The following is a 25,303-nucleotide window of genomic DNA, read 5'->3' as shown; positions in this document are numbered from 1 at the left end:
AATTTTTCTTCAAATCTAAAATTGTTCTAAAAATAACATTTACTTTAAAAATAAGTGTTTTTTTAAAAAACACTTTCTGGTGTCCTTATCTTCTGCTCCAAATAAATAATTATCCTGACTTTTGTGCAAATGGTTCCACTAGTTTTCTTTGATTTCTGAACTCTGTCTGTTACCCTTACACAGTATATCCTTTGGTTTTGAAAACCGAGTAGTCAGGGCACACTTATTGAACCAGGCCCCAGGGGTCAGTGACGGTTGATCTCCAAGGGGTTCACTTTTGGGGAGGGGAGTCCCTCCTGGAGCATGCGTTCAGCTAGCTCGTGTACTTCTTCACAAGTGCGTTCTGTTCCCTTCAGCGAGGTAGGCCTGCCGCCCTCTCCTTCCACTTGGGCTTCTCCTTTCTCGTCTGTCTCCTTGTGCCTGGCAGCCTTGGGTATCTGTGATATGGCTGTGGTTAGTTTTGGTGCAGTGGGATATATTTATGTGCTACAGTCACTTCTGTGAAGAGTGAGGTGCTGTCCGGGTGCTGTCAGCTTGGATTCTGGAGTTGTCCTGTGCAGTGGAGGCTGTAAAGGAGCATTGTCAGGGGAGAGAGGCTGTTGCTACTGTACCCATTTGACTGGAGACTCCTGGGATAGAGTGAGTTCCAAGAAAGAGCAGGGAAGAATTGGGTCAGTGGAGACACAGTGGGGGTCAGGGCATGGACAGGCCTTCCTGCAGCTTGGAGATACAAGGAATGAGGGATGAACCCAGAACTCGAGGTGTTTCTCAAGAAGAGAATCTTCAAAGGTTGAGATGAAACTCCCGTCATACTTACTAGCAATAACCTCTAGCAAAGTTGAGGTGGTCTGTTTTGGCTAAATAAAATGGACATGGCATTGCTGGGCCCCCTGTGAAGGGCTGGAAGCAGGGAAATGTCAGCAGTGGCAAGCGTGTGCTCTGGGGAGTAGGGACTTGCCCTGGCGCTGGCAGGCAGCCCATGCTGCCGCAGATGCCTCCTGCTGTCCTGGGTGCCCTCACACAGAGCAGCTCCACACCTGCTCTTTGAAGTTTTTTTGGGGTGCCTGCTGGCTACAAGGGGTCCAGATGTGTATGACATTGATACAAAGTCTCTATGTTTCCCTTGGGGAAATGCTCCCAAGTATGAAGCACCCAGGTTCTGAGAACAGAGTTGGATAAAAAGGTTGAGTTGGAGAAACTTACCTAACAGGGTTAAAGTGGAGACAAGGATGGCATGTGAAGCTTTGGCTTTACTTCCCAGGTGATTAACATAACAGCATAACAGAAATGTTATGCTTTGCATGCATCATTGCTTCTTTGTATTTTTTTTTTTTAGATGGAGTCTGGCACTGTCACCCAGGCTGGAGAGCAGTGGCACGATCTTGGCTCACCACAACCTCCACCTCCTGGGGTCAAGCAATTCTCCTGCCTCAGCTTCCCAAGTAGCTGGGATTACAGGTGCCCGCCACCACACCTGGCTAATTTTTATATTTTTAGTAGAGATGGGGTTTCGCCATGTTGGTTAGGCTAGTCTCAAACTCCTGACCCTCAAATGATCTGCCTGCCTTGGCCTCCCAAAGTGCTGGGATTATAGGCATGAGCCACTGCACCCAGCCTGCTTCTTTGTGTTTTAATGTTTATGTAATTTATGATTTTCTAGAGGAGCACTGGTTTCATTTTGGCCTAAGTATGATACAAGAGGTGGAAGGCTGCTTTCTCTGTTTCCTTCAGCTGCTCCTGACTGGTCCTCATCTGTTCCTTCTCAGATCACAATTAATTGAATAGATTTTAAAAGAGAAAACTCGTACGAGCTCTAAGGAAATAAGGAATTATTTTGAACACTAAAGCTAAAAGCATTCTAACATTGTGTTGCTTTTATGTTCTTTACTAAATTTGCTTCATGCACACACACACATATGTGAGTATATTTCTCAGTATGCAGATGATTTCAAGGACTGGCTTCCTTCGTGAAAATGTATTGTTGATTGCAAGAAGATAGGGGACTGGAAACATGATTCGTCTGTCTGTAGAGGTGAAGTTCCAAGAAACTGACCACTGTCCAGTCTTTATGATTATGAACTTGTCAAGTGAGTTATTTTTTCATAGTATACCCATGTCTAGGAATTTTGGCTGAAATCAGCTTCTTTGCTTTTTTAGGCTTTTTGCTAGTGATAGTGTTGTCTTTGTTCTGTAAAACAACTGTAAAGGAATACCAACAATCTAGTGCAGAAATTCTTTTGTAAGAACAAGCTATCCTGATGTCATGTCGTGTTTTAGGATTGTTTGCTTCTCAACCTGATGAAGTTGTTCTTAGCTGTTCGCTTTCTTTCCTCATCCACAGTGGTATTCCTTTCTTTGCCTTTATTGCAATTGTATCTCGTAGCAGGCTTGTTAAATCCCGTGGGAGGCTTTTTTTTTATAGGTCCTTTCTCTACTTGGCTATGTTGCCTGCTGAGTTTAAAGCCTTTTTATGATATTTAACAAAACCCTCTGTGTTCAGCGTGGGTTGTGGTTGTGTTTAATGTTGCAACCTAGACTCGTGTATTAAGTACAGATATCATCTGTCACTTAACTTAGCCTTGCTGTCAGTGTGTTTATCATCATGTCTCTAAGGCCATCCTAAATACGTGACCTGGAGAGAGAGGGGGTGTCTAGGCCAAGTGCTGGGATGCGTGCACTCCGTTTCTTAGCCGTGAGTCTGCGCTTAGGAACCCACGAGAACTCTGGGGAGCCACAGGCCTTGGGGCTTTTAGCTGTCCCCCTTTTCTCTTACTCTCCGGATAATGAGTGACTTGGGAACTTCCGAGCAACTTAAAATATTTAGCTCACTTTTCTTTAATAAACCATTTTTAGTGCTATCTATGATAGGGTCCTTCCAGTGGGAGGTACACAAATTTAACTTAACTATAGTTAAACAAGAGCCAGAAAGGTAAAGAAGGTATTATTGAGAATAAATACGGCCGGATACACTTTTGGGATGCAAATTTGTCTCTTCTCTGTGTCAGTTGTATCTCCCCAAAGCAAGGAATAGGTGCTAGAGTTGAGTGAGTCAGAGCAGGGCTTGTGGCAAGGCAGGAAGAGGCTGCACAAAGCACAGATGTGCAGTTTCATTAGTCAGTATGGAGGAGTCCAAATGTACCCACTGGCTAGGTTGAGTAAAGGAAAGAAAGAACAAAGGCATACCATGCGGGAAAGAAGAAGTAAAACCACCTCTTTTGGGAGTACCTGGAAAACCCTAGAGCAGTCCTGTCCAGTAGAAATACAAAATTGATATGCAAACGTCAATGTTATTCATATATACAAAAATAATCAGAAGATATTATGGAAGAGACAACTCCATTAACAATAGCAACAACGAGAAAATACTTAGGAATAAATGTAATGAGAACTGTTCAAAAGCTAAGTGAGGAAAACAATAACTCGAGAAAGACACAGAAGTTGCCTTGAGCAGGTGAAGACACCTTGTTCTTGGTTAAGATGGCTTGGCCCATTAAGACGTCAGTTGTCCGGTAATTTACAAATTTAATGTGATGCTAATATATGAAAGCAAAAAGACTCAGTTTTTTTTTTCTTGGGCTGGACATGTCGATTCTAAAATTGAAATAGCATGAATACCTAGAAAACTTAGAAAAGAAAGAGCCAAGAAAAGGAGAATAGCTCTACCAGATATTAAAACATACTGCAAAGGCTGTATGGAAAATAGTGTGGCAAGGTTGCATGAAGAGCCAGACAGACCAATGGAGGAAATAAGCTCATATATAGATGGAAATCTGGTATATGATAAAGACAGTATCTCAGATTGTTGGGTCAAAGATAGATTGTTAGAGTCAATGTTCTTGGGACAATTGAACTCCATTTTGTAAAATACATCATTAGGATTTATACCTTACACCACATACAAACATAGGCTGCAAGTGGGTCTGAGAACTCAGTGTGAAAAAGACAGCTGTTCCAGTGTTAGACATAAACATGGTTGAATATTACCTATGTGTTGGGAAAGGCTTTTTTAAAGGTGTAACTCAATATTCAGCTTCAACAAAGAAAAGAAGGATGAATTTGACTGCATTCCAAAATACTGCAACCAGCCTGGGCAACATGGCAAAACCTATTTTTACAAAAAATACAAAAATTATTTGGGCGTGGTGGCACACACCTGTAGTCCCAGCTACTTGGGAGGCTGAGGTGGGAGGATCACTTGAGCCCAGGAGGTTAAGGCTGCAATGAGCCATGATGGTGCCACTCCAGCCTCGGTGACAGAGCGAGACCCTGTCTCAAAAAAAAAAAAAGTAACAACTTTTGCCTGACCAAAAACAAAACAGAAAAACACAATAAGGTCGAAAGACAAAAATACCAATTGTGAGAAAACCTTTGTAGCATATCATAAATGTTTTAAAAGTTGAGGGAGAAGAAACCCGAAATCCTAGGAAAATGGGAAAAAGGTATGAACAGACACATATGCACATATACACGTGCATAAACATGGCCCATACACTTTACCAAGATACCATTTCTTACAGATTTGCAAATAATCAAAAGTCTCACTTGAAAGCTATTTCTAATAATGGTGCTATTTCTCATGTACATGCTTCATTGGAGATGATGTATTAAATAAAGGTGAAGAGGCAGTTGCCTTTTCAGCTTAAAAGAGCATTAAAGTTTATGATTGTTAACTTCTAAATTTATTCTCAGTGTGCTTTGAAATAGACTTTGTAACAAAAGCAGCAGTAACTCTCCCTAGATTTCCTAGGAAGCAGGTACCAAATTCTCATGCACCTGCATGCACAGGCTGCCAGGATGCCCCCGCTCTACTGTGGATTATTCTGGGCTGTTTCTCCTTCCTTCCAACCACCACTCCCACATCCCTAAACCCAGGAGTTGTTAAATTTAGGTAGTTTCCACACTTCGACCTTTTTTCTTAGGATGGCTCTGTATTCATTATGGATTTCATAAGACGCATGGCTGGAAGGTACCTGATACAGATTAAACGCAGAATTTAGTTAGGATAGCATTCCATCTTTGAAGGCTGTGTGATTGCAGCCCAGGCCAAGCCAGCCAGAGGTTGGGCCACTTGAGCAGGGCCTTGCAAACACATCTGAAGGAGGTGGCATTGTTAGGACTCTACTTTTGGGGCTGAATCAACAGAGGCAAAAGGACTTTGAGTAAGCCCTTGCTGAGGATGGCACAGCTCTCAGCTACAGAGCTAGGACCAGACTAGGCTCTGGGGTTCATGCGGGAATCACCAGTCTGCACTGCTGCCTCCTCCTGTACGTGTGTGCGCACGCGCGCGTGCGTGTGTGTGCGTGCATGCGTATGTGTGTTCGCGTGTGTGCGTGCGCGTGTGTGTGCATATATGTGTGTGCACGTGTGTGCGTGTGTGTGCACATGAGTCCTGTGGCACCACCGAGTTGTCATGAACGCTTTTGTTTAACGAGTCAGGAGCAGTTTCCCATTTTGTAGGCTGTTTTTCTGTGACCTGGATTTTAATGGCTTGGTCAAAAGGTGGAAAAGTATCCACCTTTCCTTATCAGTCTGGAGGCTGATTTGTTTTTGTGCGTCGCGTGCGTCACCACCTCCTGATGTCGGCGCACGGGGCTCTGCGCCCCCCAAGCCTGGAGGCTCCGTGTAGATGGAGACTTTTGTTTTTGTCCCATCCTCCTGGCATGTAGAAGGCACTCAAATACTTGTTGAAGAATAAATGGACGGGCTTTGGTATTTTTTAACCTAGCAGTGCACCTTTTGGTTGTTTCTGGGTTTACTATTAAAACCAACGTCTTGATGCCCCTCTTTTTGGATGCTTTTGGTGATAGAGAAGCCAAATCACGCTGGTTTTAAGCAAAAGTCATTTATTTGCCCCTGAAATTTTCCTTTGAAAACTTTCTGTATGAGGTTGTATGTCAGTATGTAGTTTTCAGCCATGCTGTGAGGAGTTTTTCTCTCTCTTTTTGTCGTTATAGACATGAGTGGAAAGCCACAAGTAGCGTGGGGGCTGCCTCTAGTCACGCTTCAGCTGGAAGTGCGGTGCGAGCATCTATTTTTACCTCACAGTCCTCGCTCTGAAAAATTCTGACCACTTTTATTTTTAACGTTCTGCTCTATTAGCTGGGTGCAGGGAGGAAAGCAGCTCAAATTAGTCAGTTTACTTTGTATTTATTTTTACTTGACCTTTTCACTTCCACATCTTGAGAAGAAAATGTGAGAATCTTTCCTCTGCATAATTTTCTTCCTTGAGGAGAAACCATTTTCAGTCATATGCTTGGAAAGTGGTGGAATTAACCTCAGAGTAGCATGTTTAACATTTTCCATTCATGAAACAAACCTTAAAATGTTCATCTGTTTATTCTATGAAATAATTATTTTCTTATTTCCCACGAATTTGAAAACCAGTACATTTCTGTTCCAAGTAATGGCTGTGTTTTCGCTACCATCCGGCAAGTCTTTACATGGGTGTGGTGACTTGGGGACCGAGTTGTCAAAGAGCCAGTGAGGCAGGGGTGTGGAGAATTTGTTTACCCTTTGTTTTTCACTTACCTTTTTCTGCAGGAATTGAACTAAACAATTGCTACTGACAATGATGTATTTTAATTCCTAGGAGATTAAACTCCTCACCTATAACAGTTTGATTAATAAACCTAATATATTTAAGCAGGTATCAATCCTTTTGGAAATTGTAATATTCAAGGAGTTGCTAGCATTAATGGCTCTTTAAATATTTCTAGTTATAGTTGCTGTCAGGATTCATTTATTTTGATTGGGTAATTAGTTTTTTACCATTATTTTAAAAAGTAATAAACCATCAGATCTCATGGACAGAAAGCCAAGATTCTTGTGCTGCTTCCTAAATGCAGTGGGTGCATCTCTGTCAGTTTTTACCTTCTGGAAGGTACTCCTGAGTGCTGTGCTGAGCTTTGCCCGTCTGTCCATCCTCTTTGGACACTCATCCCTTTCCCATACTCTGCTCTGTGAGGGGATGGTGCTAGTGAGAGCTCAGGTGGAGAGGGCTGGGGCGCTCCTCCGTCTCTCAGCTCATCAGCAGTGACTTGTAAGACAATCAGGGTCTACCTGTGTTGTTGAGAAGCGTTACGCAGGCAGGAAAGCGCACAAGAGGAAGGCGCAGCTGAGTGAAGCATCGCAGAGCCCGCTGGGCTGTGCCTTCCACACAGGCCAGCACACGGAGCGCTGCAATCCCTGAAGTCTTCCTCAAGCTCCTGTTAGCATGGGCGCCTGCCACTGACCGCTGTGGGTGACAGGTTTGTCACTTGAGCTTGTATCCTGCAACCCGTTTGTTTAGGTGTGCCTGTTTGTTTTTAACTTTTAACTTTTTAATAGACTTTATTTTTTAGAGCAGTTTTACATTTACAGCAAAATTGAGGGACAGGTACAAAGATTTCCCATACGCCCCCTGCCCCCACACAGGCACAGCCTCCCCGATTATCAACATCTGTATCTGGAGCCGTGGATTTGTTACAGTTGATGACCCCACGTTGACACCTCATTACCCAGAGTTCATAGTTTCCATGAGGGTGCACTCTTAGTGTTGGACATTCTCTGGGTTTGTACACATTTATGACGATATGGATCCATCCTTACAGTATGCAGAATTGTTTCATTGCCCTAAAAGTCCTATGCTTAGCCTATTTTTTAACATATAAATGCAATCAAAGGATGTATTTTTGTGTGTTTTCTTTTGTTCAGTATTACATGTGTGATGAGACTTGCCCGTGTTGTTGCCTGTTCGTTTTTATTGCTGTACATAGTAGTCTGCTGTTTGACCATATCATATATTCATTCTGCTGACGATGGATAGTTAGACGGTTTCCAGTTTGGGGCCATTATAAGCAAAACTGCTCTGACCATACTGATAGATGTGTTTTGGTAAAGAAGCACAGGTGTTGCTGGGGTGGATGGGCTGGCTGTGAGCACACGCACTTCAGCGTGAGCGGGTAATGCTGGCATGGTGCCTCGTTGGGCACTCAACTGCCTGCTTTCACCACACTCCCCATGTGGCATCAACTGCTTTAGAAGTTTCTGTCTTCTTAAATTTTACCATTCTGGGCAGGTGTGTGTGGTATTTTTCTGTAGTTTTGATTCTCATGGACCTGCTTACTAGTGAGATTGAGCTTTTGTTACATTTCATGGTCATCTGGACTCTCTGAGGTGCCCCCCAAAGTGCCCAGCTACAGCTTCTGTCATCAGGGAAGGAGCAGGTATGGGAATGGTGTCTCTGCACACCTCATGTCTTGCCTACATCCCTTCTTCAAGAAAATACTGGTTTTCCCCCTGAAAATGATAGAAATTGGCTCATCATTTTTGAGTCTAGCTCAGGTGTCTTTTCTGGAATTGCCTTTTTTTATTCGGTGTAAAGAGGCACAGGGACTTCATATCTGCCGTAGATGAGTGAAGGTTGCCTAGACATGAACCTAAGGCCCTTGGTGGACTTCCCCTATCCCTGGGGCTCCTCATAACCCTTCCCTCTTCTCTTCCCTGGACTTTCTGGGCTGAGGCCAGGGCTTGGGGTCGGGGGCGAGCCTTCCTCTCGGTGTGTATCTCTGTGTAGAGTTGCATGGTGAGATTCGGATTCTGTTCTAAATGCAGTTGGGTGGAAATAAAGGGGGGATGGTCCTGAGTCACCCACATTCCTCTTGGTCAGTCTGCCTGGCGTGAGGAGCCGGCAGCCTCTGCAGACCTTTGGTCCCACTTCCCGTTTGGGGGATGCAGGCTTGTGTTGTAAATAGGTGACCATGTGATTTACTGCTTGAACAAGGACACTTTTGAGAGTGAAAGGGCCTGCGATTATTAATGACCCCAAGATGACATGTGATAACCAGGAAGTTCTGGGGAGATAAGGTCATGATCCCCAGAGTTATGATCTCAAAGATGGAGAGTGTCACAGGGAGGATGCCCCCCTGTGAGTTGTGAGGGGCCACGTGTGTCCTGTGTACACAGGCCCTAAGGGGTGCTGGGGCCATGTGGGTAGCCATAGGAAGATGGCTGGAGTTGGAGGCAGAATGTTTAAGTATTTCACTCATTGACTAAACTTAGTTGAGTTTTATTTGTCTGCGAAAAGGGAAATCTACTTGCCTTGCTTGCACGCTTTTCCTAGGGATATTTTGGGGACTAAAATGTGATGGTGAATTTTAAAATATTGGTTGAAATGGCCAGGCTCAGTGGCTCACACCTGTAATTCCAGCACTTTGGGAGGCTGAGGTGAGTGGATCACAAGGTCAGGAGTTCAAGACCAGCCTGGCCAACATGGTGAAACCCCATCTGTACTAATAATACAAAAATTAGCCAGGCGTGGTGGCGCACACCTGTAGTCCCAGCTACTCAGGAGGCTGAGGCAGGAGAATTGCTTGAACCCAGGAGGTGGAGGTCGCAGTGAGCTGAGATCATGCCACTGCACTCCAGCCTGGGCGACAGAGCAAGACTCTGTCTCAAAAAAACAAAACAAAACAACAAAACAAAACAAAAATATATATATGTGAATTTTTCAGTTTACTCTGAATTCTTTCCTTGTCTGTTTTTTAAAGCATCCTGAAAGGGAGTGTCTGTACAGCGTCACCTATTAACGGCCACTAGGAAGCTGCCCTGAGAGTTGAACCTGGCAAAGCTCTCTGATACTTGAGCAGTCCTGCTCAGAGGTGCCTCTGCAGCACATGAGGGTTCTTCAGTATCAGTCCGTGTTTAGGGAGCCCTCACAATGAATGAACACAGCTGCAGCCCAGTGACCCCTCTTCGACAAGTGCAGAGATCAATTTTAGCTCAGCGACTTTCTAAATTTTTCAGATATTTCAAACTGGAAGTCACAAGTAGCTTTTACTTTTGTAAGCAATCTGCTGTTATGAATAGCACGTATAAGAAAATTTATAATTCAGTTAGTTAAAAATATTTTTGAGCACCTGTTAAAGCACCAGAATTCTTTTATATATTGAGGAAAGCCATGCCATCTAACACGTATGTGGCATTAAGTGTTCTTTTAATAAATATTATGCTTAGTAGACATACTCTACATACCAATCAGAGGTTGCCATCCTAAACCAAAACTACTTATCCAGCACATTCTGATATTAGGCGGTGGCTTAGACCAGGGAAGGCTTGGAGATTGTCTTGGCTCCTACCCTTTAAAAGGCTTACCAGCTTTTAGATGGAGTCATAGCTAAGACATGGATAATAACAGAAAGGAAGCGTGGCTTATCAGCTGTGTCAAGTCAGGACACATGTATCCCCATTCACATTGCTGAACTCAGGAAGATATCCAAGCACCATTGTGACATACTTGTCCACAGACACCACAGATAACCCCAGCACCCCTCTCAGAGTGGTGCCTTGGTGTTTTTGTTCATAAAGCCTTGATGCTCAGGCCCATCCGTCATCCCGGGCAGGTGCATAGCCTGTGTAGTGGATGCCAGGGTCAGGGGAGGGCTTTGCTTTTGCAGAGTCTCGAGGCTTAGGCTGAATGTTTTTTTAAAGGTCCGATTATACTGAAACAAACATTAAAAAATATTCAACATCACTTAATTTTTATTGCTTAAGAGCTTATCTGGGCTCTCCCATTGGCTCAGTAATTTGGTTGCTATTAATAACATTGTTGAGGTTGTCATCGTCACCTTAGCATTGTCATCATCACCTCCAGTAATAGCTAACATTTATTGAGTTTTTCCTCCATGCAGGAACTGTGCTGAGTTCTTTGCCTACATTATTTTATTCAGCCTTTGCTGCAGCCATCTGCAGCAGGCACTGTTACTAACCTGCTCCTGCCAGAGGGAACGCTTGAGACGCTGCAGGGTGACAGTAGCCTCAGAGCCAGGGGGCTGCATTGCTGGATCCTCAAGCAGGCAAACTTCCAACTCTGTGTTCATAATCCTGGTCATAGGGTTGCACTGACCTGTAGAGAGCTGGATATGGGGAATGGATTGGAGAGCTTTTATTTGAAACGACAGCAAAGTGGCATGATCTTTTTGGAATACACTTTTTCAAGTCATGTATCCACTCACAGACAGGCTTTGTGAGCCTCTTGCTTTGTAAGGGCCCAGGAAAGATTTAAGGCGACCAAACTTCCAGTGACAAACAATATTTGAAATTAATCTATTCCTTTGCCCTAGAAATGCAGAAATACATGGTTTTGGATGTTTGACCTCATTGGTTGGTGGGCACGAGGAGGTGGTCTGCTTTGGTGCCAGTGACCGTCTCTGAGTCACAGAGTGAGTGAATGCTGGGTCGCTGTGATGGGAAAGCTCTCTGCTGAATTGGTTCAGTCTGTGAGTCACAGAGTGAGTGAATGCTGGGCCGCTGTGATGGGAAAGCTCTCTGCTGAATTGGTTCAGTCTGTGAGTCACAGAGTGAGTGAATGCTGGGCCGCTGTGATGGGAAAGCTGTCTGCTGAATTGGTTCAGCAGTGCACCCGCTTCCTCATGGGGCATTAGCCGGTCAGGGCGATGTCTCTGGATCACTCAACTTGTCCCTGACAGAGCAAGGAATAAGAAACCCAGTTAGATTGTCTGTATCATCAGATGCCATTTACATCCCAGTCAAATTAGCAGCCAGATCACTGATTTCTTATAGGTATACATCTTTTGACTTCAGCATAATCTCTTCCCCTTTTTCTGCATCGTTGGAGTTTGAAGGATGTTTACTATGTAAATGTTTTACATGTTTACTATTTAAACTTAATAGTTGAAGTAGCTTTTAAAATTTGTGTCCATTAAGCCCAAGGACTCTTGCAGAAGTCGTATGGTTTTTCTTCTTTCATCTATAATGCATGTAAAGAATTATTCACTTGCTCTGAAGTTCAAATGTGTGAGTTTCTGGTGCTGTTACATAACACGTGGTATTGTGGGTCAAGGGGATTTAGTGTCTCACCTAAAATCTGGGGCGAGGATGTCACCACATTAAGTAGTAGGGATGCTTGCTTATCTTTTAAGGGTATTTTTTCCCCCTGCAAAGCAAAATGCTGAAGAGATACATATTTGTGAATTAACTGATCTCACCCTTGTCATCCATCCTCTTGCCATAAGGAACTGTATGTTGCATTCTTGCTGAGTGCAGACTAAATCCTTTGAGCAAGGTTGGGTCATCCTGGGGTGAAAAGGTAAGTGCTTTCGGGGATGCTGATTAAGGTGGTATCTACTATGCATCTCTCAGTGTCCCCAGGGCGAAATTCCTCAGGTTACAGCGGCAGGAACTGCTGCTTGAGCTCATTTTTATCTTCTGAACAGGATCAGTCTTGGAATTGGCCTTTTCTCCATCTTCAGCCCCAGGGTGGGGCTGGCCTGGGCGGGGCCTGCGCCTGTGCTTGCTGCGCAGCAGCACCCCTGCGTGCCTTCCCTTGCCTCGGCTGCTAAGTCTTTGGAGAAAACTACATTTCCGAGCTTCTTCTGAAAGATTTAATTTTTTATTTAGAAACAAAATATGCTTATTACAGACTGTGCATACTTTGCAGAAATGCAAAACTAGGAAGAGACATGATTAATCCCTTTGCATAGAAGCAACTTTTGTTACCATTTTGTATGTTTCCTTTGTATCTGTATTAGTGTGTTCTCATGCTGCTAATAAAGACATACCAAAGACTAGGTAATTTATAAAGGAAAAAGGTTTAATGGACTCACAGTTCAGCATGATTGAGAAGACCTCAGGAAACTTACAATCATGGCGGAAGGAGAAGCAAACACATCATTCTTCACATGGCAACAGCAAGGAGAAGTGTCCAGCAAAATGGGGAAAAGCCCCTTACAAAGCCGTCAGATCCTGTGAGAACTCACTCACTATCACGAAAACAGCATGAGGGTAACTGCCCCCGTGATACAATTACCTCCCACCGGGTGCCTCCCACAGCACGTGGGGAGTATGGGAACTACACTCGAAGATGAGATTTGGGTGGGGACACGGCCAAACAACATCTGTGTCTTTTTTCATGTATATGTTTTTTTTTTCTTTTCTCAGCATAATTGATAGACTGTGGTTACTCTGTTTGTGTAGGCCTCTCAGATCATTGAAACAAGATGTTGTACAAATTAGCAGATGACACTGGCACATGGAGGAATGGTTTGTATTTTAATTTTCACTGTATAACATTGTAGTAAAGCTTTTACTGGAAATGTTTTCTACCCATATCCTCAGGAAACCATGTGAAGTAGACAGCCTTGCATTTCCTGGATTGCTCCCTCGAAGGATGAAGGGAGCAGTTGTGTCAGATGCTCTTCCCAGCCTCCCTCTCCAGGGAGACTTAGCTGCTACCGTTTTGAGTTTCCTGGGAGGACATCCCCCAAGGACTCTCTGGCTTGTCCTTGTGAAGTTGGTTTGCTTTTTGTGCCAGCTTTTTAGGCTTACAAAATGTTGTGTGTGTGTACATAGGAAAAATATGGAAGGGTACATACCCACCAGTTTGTGTCAGCACTGGATTCTGGTATATATAATAGATGAGGAGTTTCTGTTATGTATATGGGATTGCTGAGATACACAGGGGTTTTCTGTGCACATCACTCTGTAACGCAGCTGTCCCGTCACATCCTGCATGTCAGTACAGGTAGTGCCATTCTCTTCATAGGACCATGACACTTTGTGTTTTTTCTTTCACAGTTAAAAAAAAAAAAAGCTTTTTAAAAATTCTGACTTTAGGCTGGGCGCGGTGGCTCATGCCTGTAATCCCAGCACTTTGGGAGGCCGAGGTGGGCAGATCACGAGCTCAGGAGATCGAGACCATCCTGGCTAATATGGTGAAACCCCGTCTCTACTAAAAATACAAAAAAATTAGCTGGGCATGGTAGCGGGTGCCTGTAGTCCCAGCTACTCGGGAGGCCAAGGCAGGAGAATGGCGTGAACCTGGGAGGCGGAGCTTGCAGTGAGCCAAGATCGTGCCACTGCACTCCAGCCTGGGCGAGAGGGAGACTCCGTCTCAAAAAAAAAAAAAAAAAAATTCTAAAGTAACACAATGCTCGTGCTACTTCACTTGTTACAAGAACATAATATTCTGTCCTGTAGATGTACTGCAGTTATTTAATGGATCGCCTCTTGATAAGGGGGACCTTTTAATGTAACTGTTTTAAAAAATGGAAGTAATACCAGCACATGGTAAAAAACATTGCAGCTCATGAATGGGTATAAATTAAGTTGGAGATTTCCTCTTTCCTTTCTCCCTCCCCACCCCCCGCCCCGTTTCCAGAGGTAAACAATGTACCGTTTGTGTTATCTTCTCTTAAGTTCTTCTTGTAGTCACCATTAGAGCTTTAACTTTTCTGTTTGTGAGTTCATGTGGGAGTCAGCAGACAGTGCCTTCACACTCTGAGTTTTGATGAGATTTATATTGACAAGGCTTAAAACATTTGTAGTGTTTCCCGTCTATCATTAGGCACCCTGTGCTTTTCCTGCAAGTGTAGTCTAAACATTTTAATATAAGAAAAGTAACATTTATAGTATTATGATAGTATATTTTGCCATAGAACCAAGTGGTATGAAATGTAATTCTGCCTCACCAAACCTTTGCCAATAAAAGGAGAATATTCAGAAGTTCAGAGGAACTCCCAGTTTCTCTTTAGGTGTCTGCTGTTTCTAGCTGCCTCGGTTGCCATGGTTTCTCCCATCCCATGGTGTTGGTTTCTTGGATTCTATTTTTGTTTTGCTGGAGCACCTCCTTAATCTACTTCCTTATAGAATGGATGGCTGACAGACTTCTTAATCCACTTCCTTATAGAATGGATGGCTGACAGACTTCTTGGGTTTTTGCACGTAATGTTCAAACATGCAATTACTTTGTTCTCATACTTATTGATAATTTGGTGGGGTCTAGAATTCTAGGATTGTATAATTTTCCTTTTGAAATCAGAAAATATTCTCTATTATTTTCCAGAGTCTAGTGTTGTTAATAAGAAGTTGGATATCCGTTTGATCCTTGTTCTACTGCAGGTAAACATCTTCTACTCTCTCCTTCTCTCCCTCCCTGGGCCTCATGTCCTGATGGCTTGATTTTTCGTTACCCTAAACCGGGATCTGCTTCTTTTCCAGCCTGTGTGCCCATACTGGGATCACCCCTTAGAAAACCTCAGGCTTTCTTTGGAGAGCCATTCTCAGGTTTCAGCCCAGGAATAAAAGCGTTCCCTATGGCTCCTGCTTCTTGGGAAGACCCCTCACCTCTGTTGTCTTGCTCTGCAGTTTCCTCTGCTCTTTCGCATCAACCTGCTTCCGTCTGCCTTATGCCCTAAAAGCCCTGGCAGGCTTTCTTGTATTCTGCTAAATCCCTCTGTAAATTTTTAGCACCATGCACTATTATGGTTCATTCACCACCAAAAAGTACCTTTTCTGACATTTTAACAGAGTTCTGGGAAGAATGGAGAGAAGATATGGTGTACTTTATCACCATTTTTAATTAAAAGCCCTTTTAATTAATTGATTTAGAGGCAGGGTCTTGCTCTGTCACCCAGGGTGGAGTGCAGTAGTGTGATCATGGCTCACTGCAGCCTCCACCTTCTGGGCTCAAGCAATACTCCTGTATCAGCCTCCTGAGTAGCAGCTTGGACCACAGTCACATGCCACATCGACTGACTAATTTTTAAATTTTTTTGTAGAGGTGGAGTCTTGCCGTGTTGCCCAGACTGGTCTCGAACTCCTAGGCTCAAGCCATCCTCCCACCTTGGCCTCCCAAAGTGCTGAGCACACCACTGTGCCTAGCCTGAAAGCCTTTTTAGATCACTCTCAGTGGCAAAATCAGTGCCTTGGTCACCTTTACCAGTAGCTGTTCTTGCTCTCCAGTGGAAATATCACTCAACATTATCAAAGAATTGGGATGAAATTAAATGAACCAGTTTAGGTACTTTTGATACATAAGTTCTTAGGAGACATGTTGTTCTTTATTATGTAAGAGTGTGGCCATAAACTTAAAAATAGCTGGGTAACTTTGTCACACTTGCCTTGATGGTGTGTTGCAAGTTAGTTAAATTTCATAGGATCTTAATCAGCACATCACCAACAAATAAAATGTGACTCCTGCATCAGAATTTAGGGGAGGTTCTATACATCTGTTTCGAAATAAAGATGGAGATGACTTAGGATACTCATAAGTTATTGAAAAATTATGGCTCCTAAAACTATGAATTTTCATCGTTGTATACCCAAACGACCCACATTAAACTGGTGTGAAAATGAGAAAACTGACATTGAAATTATAAAAGCAAGAATGTTGGCAATTGAAATCCATTATAAATAAAGCTGTCACTGATAAAGAACGAAATGCTGTTTCTGAGGATGAGGACTTTGTGGCCCCCCACACGGGCACATTACCAAGCTCTGCAGCTTTGCACAGGAGCCTCACTTCTTGGTACTGAATTAGACCTCCATAAAGTCTAGTAACACCCCAGGTTTAGGTTATAAATTATAAATTTTAGTGCCCCGTAATAATTCACTTTGTAGGTTACCATGGACTAGCCCTTAGTTGTACTGGGAAAAGAAAGGCTATGAAATTTTGTTGGTTAAGTGCCAAAGAAAGGATTGGGTTTTGGGTCATCTCATAGCCCATGGTGAGGGCTGTCTTTGGCCTCTACTGCACGGATAAGTTTGCATGTCAGATGTTGGCACTCTTGTGGGGTATTGGGTTCTTTTGAGTATCTGAGTAAATCCATTTACATTTTCGCGAGAAAAATTCATCTGTGCATATGAACGCATCGTTTCATATACGATTTCACACTTCTCATGGGCTTCCTGAAGCCCATTCGTGAACCATTGATTGAATGCCTGCTCTAGAGAGGAGTGTGAAGCTGCACTTCTTCCATCTCCTCCTGGCACTCGCTCAGGATCCTCACAGGTGTGGAAAACACGCTAAGGAAGTCTGGGAAGGCCAGATGTCTCCCTTTTGCCTTCTTTGGTTCTGTTCATGATGATCTTATCACGGACACACTAGGACCCTCTGAGGACACCACCCCTGCCACCACATTGCTCTGGGGCAACTTCCAAGCTTATTGTCTTCCCCCAGCAAGGGCAGGAATGTGGAGAAGCTGTGTGTGCTGGGCCTTCACTTTCATTATTGGCGACAATGTTTGTTTTCATTTTATCAGCTTTCTTTATCCCCCATTTTTTTATCTTCCACAGGTAGTGTATATTTTGAGAACAGTGTCAGGTTTATTCTACTAATGGAAATTTACAAAAATACCAGTTTGAATGATTGAGAAATCTAAGTTAAAGAACCCTTGAATAGAAATGTCACTGTTTAGTGCATTGATCAATTCTCACATCTGAAACCAGCTGTGTATTCTTGGTATGTGTGTATTCAACTCAGGTGTCACCTACTGCCTTTTATATGTCCCTGGATTTAAGTGTGCTAATTTTGTTATGATTTTTGTGTCTACATTTATAAAAGCCACTAATAGTTCATTTCTGGCACATCCTTGACAGATTTTACTACCAAGATTATACTGGTCTCATAAAACAAGTTGGGGATGTTCCCTGTTTTTTGTTCGCTGGAACGGTATGTGTAAGATTTGTGCTTTTCCTTTATTCAGGCAGTGCTTTCACATGCTGCTTCCTTTTATAGCCACTATTTTTTGCTACATATTCTTTCTCTCCAAGAGCACAGTTCTTCTGGAATGTGTCCCTTAGGATTAACTATCTCAGGTATGATTTGTGTGAAAACATCTTTATTCTTATTGTGGAAAGACTGTTACTAGGTGGGGAGTTTGCTTTCCCACGTGCACATTGAAGATCTCATCCTGCTCCACTACCTGGTCTCTTCCCTGGGCCCTGGGCATCCGCTCTCAGCCTGACTGTCCCCCTGTGCTCTCGCGTCATTTCTCTGTGCTGTGTCTGGGTTCATGCTTATTTCTATTTATTCTGCTGCGGGTTAGTTGGCCGAATCTGTTTCTGTGAGAGCTCCCATGCTTTTGGTACTTTCTGTCTCTTGTGTGTCTCTGCACTGCTTTCTGGGTTATTGCTTCAGTTCTACTGCCCAGTTTGGCCATTTTCTCTTTAACTGTGTCTAACATGCTGCTAAAACCTGTCCACTGAGCTTTTAGCATTAGTCATTATAGCTATTATTTCTGGAGGGTCTCTCTGCTTCCCTGTCCTGCCAAGTCCAATTGGTCATTCTTAGTTTACCTGTTTACTAACCGTTTGTATCTCCTTTAGTCGTTGTTTTCTGTTCATATATGGTGTGTTTGACTTTTCCAGCATGTTCAAGGCTGTTTTCCCAGCTGTATCCCCCCTTCTCGGGCCATCAACTTTTCGTTCCCCATTGTTGCTACTAATTCTTAGGACTAATAAAGCACTTCAAATGGCAGCTACTGTCAAAAATCAGGAAGAAGGCTTCTTTGCTGTAGCACCCTCCAGTTGATTGCTTTCTCTTGACGTGTACTTTACTTGCCATGAGCATATCATGCCTCTGTATTTCCTGAAGTAATTACTGTCTCGAAATAGTGAAATCTCATCAGTTGACCATATTTGTTTAACTGCACACCCGTGTAATAGTATTGGCTTTATGCAAGGTAGAAAATGAGAGTACTTAGTTTTTGGCAGAGCAGAGCCCCAATTTCCACAGTCTAATTAAATTATAATGATAAATATCACTTTAAAAGGAAACACAATTGCTTCATTTAATCAATATGATTATTACTGGCACAGCAAATCCATCAAGTGCTGTGAATGATAAATGTGTTTTAATACAACTTGCAGTGTACTTGCTGTTGGTACAAGGCATGTTAAATCCTCAGTGGTCCCTGTTTTCATAGCATTGCTGTGGCACTGGAATTTCCCTTTGTTAGGAGATAGTGAGATATAAACCCATTGTGGAAACCCCTTCAGCTTGACGAATTTGGAGTCATGCTATTTTCAGAAGAGGATGTCCTGCGACTAGGAGCGGTCACCCAGAGAAAGCTCTGGAAAGGTGGTGGTGCTGGGGTTGAAGCTGAGCTGCTGGCCCCTGGCATGTCAGTGGGCGGAGGTGGGAGACGTGCAGAGCTGCCTATCCCACAGTACTTCCCTTTCCCCATCCACCCTTTCGGGTGGCTCACTCCCCACCAGTTTCACAGGATGGCTCAAGGCAAATGGAGAAAATGGCGCAGGTTGAAACTCTTGGCCGTAGCTTGCGAGCTTGCTTTTTAGCACCTCCAGCCACGATCTCCTTGAACGTAGTCTCCTCAGTCTCTCTTTTTTGTGTGAGGAACATAAAGTTTCTAGTTGCCTTTTCGCATAATCTCATAACTCTTCTGCACCTGTGGTTCCTTAGCTCTTATCTGAGACCGTGGCAGACAGTTAGCTGGTTGCAGTGGTTGGTTAGTTGTTTCATATGGTTGATCATACAGCAGCTGCTTGGTCCCATTGTTATTGATAGTACTGTGTAAATGCCAGTTGTCATTGCTGGCATTTTTTTTTGTTCTGTTGACTGATTATTTGTTTTCTAATACATTTGTATTGTGAGATACCTTTCATGAACATGGACACATATATAAGAGAATAATTTTAATTGCATGTCCATGTAACTCTCACCCAGGTTAAATAGACATTGTATACCTCACAGTTTCCTTCATGCTCCTCCCTGATAACTCCCCCTCATCTATCTGACACATCTGATATACACTGTGAGTGTGTGTGTGTGTGTGTGTGTGTGTGTATATAATTAATTATAATTATTATTATTTTGAGACAGTGTTTTGCTCTGTGGCCCAGGCTGGAATGCAGTAGTGTGATCACAGTTCTCTGCAGTCTCAACTTCCTAGGCATAGGTGATCCTCTCACCGCAGCTTCCAGAGCACTTGGGATTACAGACATGAGCCACCACTCCGGGCTAATTTTGTTTACTTTTTGTAGAGATAGTGTCTCCCTGTGTTGCCCAGGCTGTTCTTGAACTCTTGGGCTCAAGTGATCCTTCCGCCTCTGTCTCCCAAAGTGCTGGGCTTACAGATGTGAGCCATTATGCTGGCCTTTTTGTTTGTTTTTGAGACAGTGTCTGACTCTGTCACTCAGGCTGGAGTGCAGTGGCAGGATTATGGCTCACTGCAGCCCTGAACTCCCAGGCTCAAGCAGTCCTCCCGCCTTAGCCTGCTGAGTAGCTGGCACCACAGGCGCACACCACCATGCGTCACTGAGTTTTTAACTTTTTGTAGAGATGGGGTTTCCATGTGTTGCCTAGGCTGATCTTGAACTCCTGGCCTCAAGTGATCTCCTGCCTTGGTCTCCCAGAGTGCTGGGATTATAAGTGTGAGCCACTGTGTTTGGTGATATCGTATATTTTGAAATAATACTGTCCTTTTCTTTTTAATTTTACCATGTAAAAATGCATCCTCAATCAATGTAGTTCAGTTTTGCCTGCGATGGAACTTTATTCAAGGGGAGTCATCAGTATATTCTTTTCTGTTTCTCTTGATTTATTAATGAAGTGGACTACATAAATTGATTTTCATACATTAAATCATGTTTGCATTCCCATCATAAATTCATCTTAATCATGTTTGATTGATCACTTTAAAAATATTATTGGATTGAGTGTGATCACATTTTGTGTAGGATGTTTACACTGTATTTGTAAGGTTGACTTACTGCTTCCTTCTCATCTTCTTCACAGAAGTGTCTTGTTGAATGTTGGATTCACTTTCTAGAGAAGCCATCTAGGCATGGAGTGTTCTTCCCAGGATGATTTTTGTTTGTTGACTATAATCCCTCCCTCCCTCCCTGCATTCCTTCCTTCCTTCCCTTTTCTTTTCTTTTTCTTAAGACAAGGTCTCATTCTGTCTGCCAGGCTCTAGAGTGTGATGGTACAATTTTGGCTCACTGCAGCCTTTGCCTCCTGGGCTCAAACGATCCTCCTGCCTCAGCCTTCTGAGTAGCTGTGACTACAGGTGCACGCCACCACACCTGGCTAATTTTCTTTATTTTTTTTTTGTAGAGACAAGGTCTCACTATGTTGCCAGGACTGATCTTGAATTCCTGGGCTCAAGCAGTCTGCCTGCCTCGGCCTCCCAAAGTGCTTGGATTCCATGCATGAGCTACTGCACCTGGCTTCTAATTCTTTAATGTTTGTAGTTTTGTCAGATTTTCTGTTTCCTCCTAAGTTAGTGTTAATAAATTGTATTTCTTTTCTTTTTAAATGGTGATCTGTGTGTGTGTGTGTGTGTGTGTGTGTGTGTGTGTGTGTGTGTGTGTGTGACAGGGTCTCACTCTGGTTGCCCAGGCCGGAGTGCAGTGGTGCAATCTCAGCTCACTGCAGCCTCGACCACTCAGGCTCAGGTGATTTCTCACACCTCAGCCTCCGAAGTAGCTGGGATGACAGGCGTGTGTCACCACGCCTGGCTGATTTTTGTATTTTTAGTACAGATGGTTTTGCTATGTTGCTCAGGCTTGTCTTGAACTCCTGGGCTCAAGTGATCCACCTGCCTCAGCCTCCCAGAGTGCTGGGATGATAGACGTGAGCCACCGCACCCAGCCTAATAAGTTGTATTTCTCTTGGAGTTTCTTCATTTAACCTAAGCTTACAAGCTTTTTGGAATAAAGTTTATAAAGCCTCTTATTATATTTTTAGTGTTGTCAGAGTTTAAGAGATAATTCCATTTTGGTTTCTCTTGCCGCCTGATGACCCATTCCCAACTTAGTGACATAAAACAACAATCACTTTATTAATGCTCAGCCAGGTAGCCTGAGTGTCTAGAGCTCTGGTTCTGGCTGTTGGCTGGCTTTCTTGGTTCTTCTCAATGTCCTGTATGAGAAGGCTTCTTCAGTGAGGTGGCTGGCTCCCGCCTGGGGCTGACTAGACGTCTTTCTCTGCATGTAGCCCCTGTGATCTCTTCAGAGCATCTGAGTTGGCTCCCCAGAGACAGTGTTCCAAGAAATAGGAGGTGGAAGCTGGCATCCTCTTCAAGTGCTGGTCTGGACCTGGCAGTACCACATCTACTGCGTTCGATGGGCCAGAGCAGTCACCCGCCTGCTGGGACTCACTGGGGGCAAGTAAGATCTTCCCATACAAGGACAGGAGAGTCACATTGTGGCCATCAGGCCTTCCTGCCCTCCGATTCAATTCCAAGGCCGGTTAATTTGGGCTTTTCCTCTTGTGTTCCCTTTCTGTGTTTCCATGAGTCTTGCCAGAGATCACTGGTTCACTGCATTATCTTTTCAAAGAACCAATGTTTATCTTTGTGTACCTGCCATTATATGTAATTAATACAGGTTGAATTTCTTACTAGTTCTCTTTTTCTGTTTTCTTTGAGCTTACTTTGTTCTTCGCTCCCTGACTTGTTCAAGTAGGCACTCTTTAATTTTTTTACTCCTATTCTAGCTTGAGCACCGAGCTGTAAATGTCCCTCTGATGTACTGCCTTATCTGTGTGCCACACAATTCTGTACATGATCTCTTCTAGTTTTAAGTTCTAAATATTTTGTTTTCTACTGTGATTATTTTCTTTTGTCTGTGGATTATTTAGAAGTGTATTGCTTAACTCTCAAACATATGGGGACTTTCTAGTTATACTTGGGTTATTAATTTCTAGGCTCATTGTATTATGATCAGAGGATGATCTCTGTCTGATTTCAGCCACTTGAAATATGTTGAGATTTTCTTTATGGCTGGGATATGGTCTATTTTTAGAAGTGGCTCATGTGTCCTTGAGGAGCTGATGTATGATGCACTGTTAGGAGCAGCGTCTTGCGTGTGACCGCCGTGCCGCTTGTTAATTGTGTTGTGCAGATCTTCCATCTCTCCACTGTTTTGTTTTTTCAGCCGCTGTCTACTGCCTCTGTCACCTGCTCCTCTCCACTGCCTCCATGACAAAAAGACTCCGGTGTTTTTGACCATCTTTCATTGCGCCCCTACTGTGATCTTAGTCACGGGGCCAAGCACTCTACATCTGTTCCTCCATTTAATCCTCACGGCACCATCTGCGGCGGGTGTTCTTGTGTCCTCATCCTGTCCTCGTAGGAGCAAGCCTGGAAGGGGCTGAGTCACTGTTCAAGTCACACGGCTGCAAGGCTGTGGTCTAGGGTGTGGCCTGGACCCCTCTTCCCTGGAAGCCATGGCTTTCCTGAAACCCCTTGCAATACCCCTGGCAAGTATGGCAGTTTTACCTCAGTTGGTATGAGTATACTCAAATTGGAGGCAACCATTCTCACATTTGATGTTTAGACTTTGCAGCTTCCAAAACCCACCCCACATATCACCTGCTCCCTCCTCAAAGTGGCTGCGCTTCCCATGCAGTTTCCCACCCTGCAGATGGCCCAGGGAGGTCAGATTTCTTGGCCAGGCTTGCAGAGTTGGTGGGACGTGATGTGGGCACTAGAACGCAGTTCTGTAAATCTTGGTTTCATGTCCTTTCTGCTGTGTTTTTCTTTCTCTGTTTAGGCGGTGGACTTTTTGGTGTGTAAAGCTTCTAGAATGGATTTTACTTCTTTGTGGCTCTTTGGATTGAGGGAGGGGCTAGGTGCCATCTCCAGAGAAGCTTGTTTGGCTCATGCTCACTCGGGGCCCTTGCTCTCTGCCCACTGGGGAGGGGCTGTGGTGGAGTTGGATTCAGATTGAGTGGAGGCAACGGTGAAGGTCAGAGGCCAACGTCCTTGCACTTCTTGACACTCTCCACCCAGGCGTGGTGATTGGGAACACTGGGGAGGGTGATTTGGGAGCTTGAATCTGGTGTGGTGATGATGGGGGTCATTGATAGTGGGGACAGTTCTGGACATGTGGCCTTCATTCTCTGTGCTGGACAAGATGACTGTGACCTGTAATTCCAGGCTGATAGAGCATTTTCAGTGACAGCCCATTTGACTTGGTGGTGCTAGTGCAGGACACAGGTGAGCTTGTCTCTGTGTCTTAGGTCTGTCCCAGCAGACGAGCTGACATGTGTTCTAGATGAATGTCAGCTGGTCACAGGTGGAAGGTTTGGAAGGTAGCCTCCAATCTGCTCTGAGGACTGCAGCAGCGACCAGGGCAGCAGGAACGCATTGTGATGGCCTGGCCAAGTCTGCATAGCGAGAGTCGAGCCACTTTCACGCGCACCTTATCCCACACTTCACCTCCTTCCTCCAGGTTCCCACTCAGAAACCCGCTCACCCCTGGACACAGCTCCCAGAGACTTCTCTTTGGAACTCTGCAATGGAGAAACCTGTTGCAGACTTCCCCTTCTTTTGGATATCAGTTTGCTTTTCAGGAAGAAAATTTTAATACTTCATATTGAGGTCTTATAATTATATTAGCATGTTGAAACATTTTCTTTAATGGCTTGGTGGTTGAAAACGCTTTCACACAGAGCAGAAACGAGATGGAGATACTGTTTCACAGCCTCTGCTTCAGAAGCAGAGGTGGCCTGTAGCTTCCAAACCTGGGCAGAGCAAGTGCAGGGATGGTGCGTCTCTGTAACTGGACTCACATTCACATGTGTGCATGTGTAGGGGTGTGTGCATATTGAATTGTAAAAAAGATGAGTACATGTGAGATTCTGCCTGAGACTCCAGTCCTCAGTGTGTGGCCTGGTGCCGCTGATGCCGAGATGTTGGACTGGCAATGATCTGGCTCCGTCTGTTGCATGTGCCTCTACCTGCTGCGGGCAGATGGAAGGAGATGTGATGGATTGCGCATATCCCCTTTACAGATTCGGAAGAATACATTTAAAATAAGTTAAATTTGTATTTAGAAGACTTTTCATGGAGAGTATTTATTGTTACAGAGTTCACTTCTGAAATGGTGACAAAGCTTTTGATACTGAATCAAACAAGTGTGAAGTTACTGAATCTCTCTGTTACACAGAGTGGAGCCTTTCAAGCTGGCATGGAGAGCTTAAGGGGCGACTGAAGGAGACACACTGGCCAAGCGCGGAGTTCTGGTTACTTCAGTCCTGCTGAGATATTCTCTCAGTCCGCTCGCACTGAAGGCAGCTGCCTTGGGATCAGAGCAGACATAAAGCTAGACAAATTTCAAGGTGAGTAAAAACCTGTAAAGATCTGATCAAATCTGACTGGTAGAAATGCCTTTTTCTTGATATAAACTGCTTAATTAAGCCTTTTGGCTTGCCTTTGAAAGATGCTTTATTGAATACTTCCCAGCACAGATGATCTGTTACTGTTGGTTCGTTTCTAATCTTACTGCAGCCTTAGCTCACCCATGAGTCCCTCCTGCTGGTTCTGGGGTGGTGCCTGCTGCCCTCCAGTGGCGTGTGTGGCACCTGCTGCCCTCTTTGGGGTCAGTTCACCATTTATTGAGTCAGTGCTTCATGCCAGGCACTAGACTTGGTGAAAGCCTTTTACCATCAATTATTATTTTCTTAGGAGTAATTAAAAGAAAATTTTCCTGTAATCCCAGCACATTGGGAGGCTGAGGCAGGCAGATTACTTGAGGCCAGGAGTTCGAGACCAGCCTG

General features: G+C 44.0%; 1 protein-coding gene across 5 annotated transcripts in view; it reads left to right on the top strand.

The window, feature by feature from the left end:
- ADARB1 (adenosine deaminase RNA specific B1) overlaps window positions 1–25,303 on the top strand; it is a 165,300-nt gene that overhangs the window by 29,328 nt on the left and 110,669 nt on the right. For 2 of the 5 annotated variants that reach the window (XM_032174574.2, XM_032174576.2), the window contains exon 2: window positions 24,694–24,865. The exons of 1 other annotated variant lie outside the window; for it this stretch is intronic. The gene's annotated coding sequence lies outside the window, so the exon portion shown is untranslated. Of the gene's footprint in view, window positions 1–14,839; window positions 14,896–24,693; window positions 24,866–25,303 lie in introns of those variants that run through there. 2 more of the 5 variants (XM_058428048.1, XM_032174582.2) reach the window with 2 other exon arrangements.

Source organism: Hylobates moloch, unplaced genomic scaffold, assembly GCF_009828535.3.
Source record: "Hylobates moloch isolate HMO894 unplaced genomic scaffold, HMol_V3 SCAFFOLD_14, whole genome shotgun sequence".
In the NCBI taxonomy this organism is placed as follows: domain Eukaryota; kingdom Metazoa; phylum Chordata; class Mammalia; order Primates; family Hylobatidae; genus Hylobates; species Hylobates moloch.
Note: the sequence above shows the minus strand (reverse complement) of the source record. Positions and strands in the feature narration are given on the sequence as shown.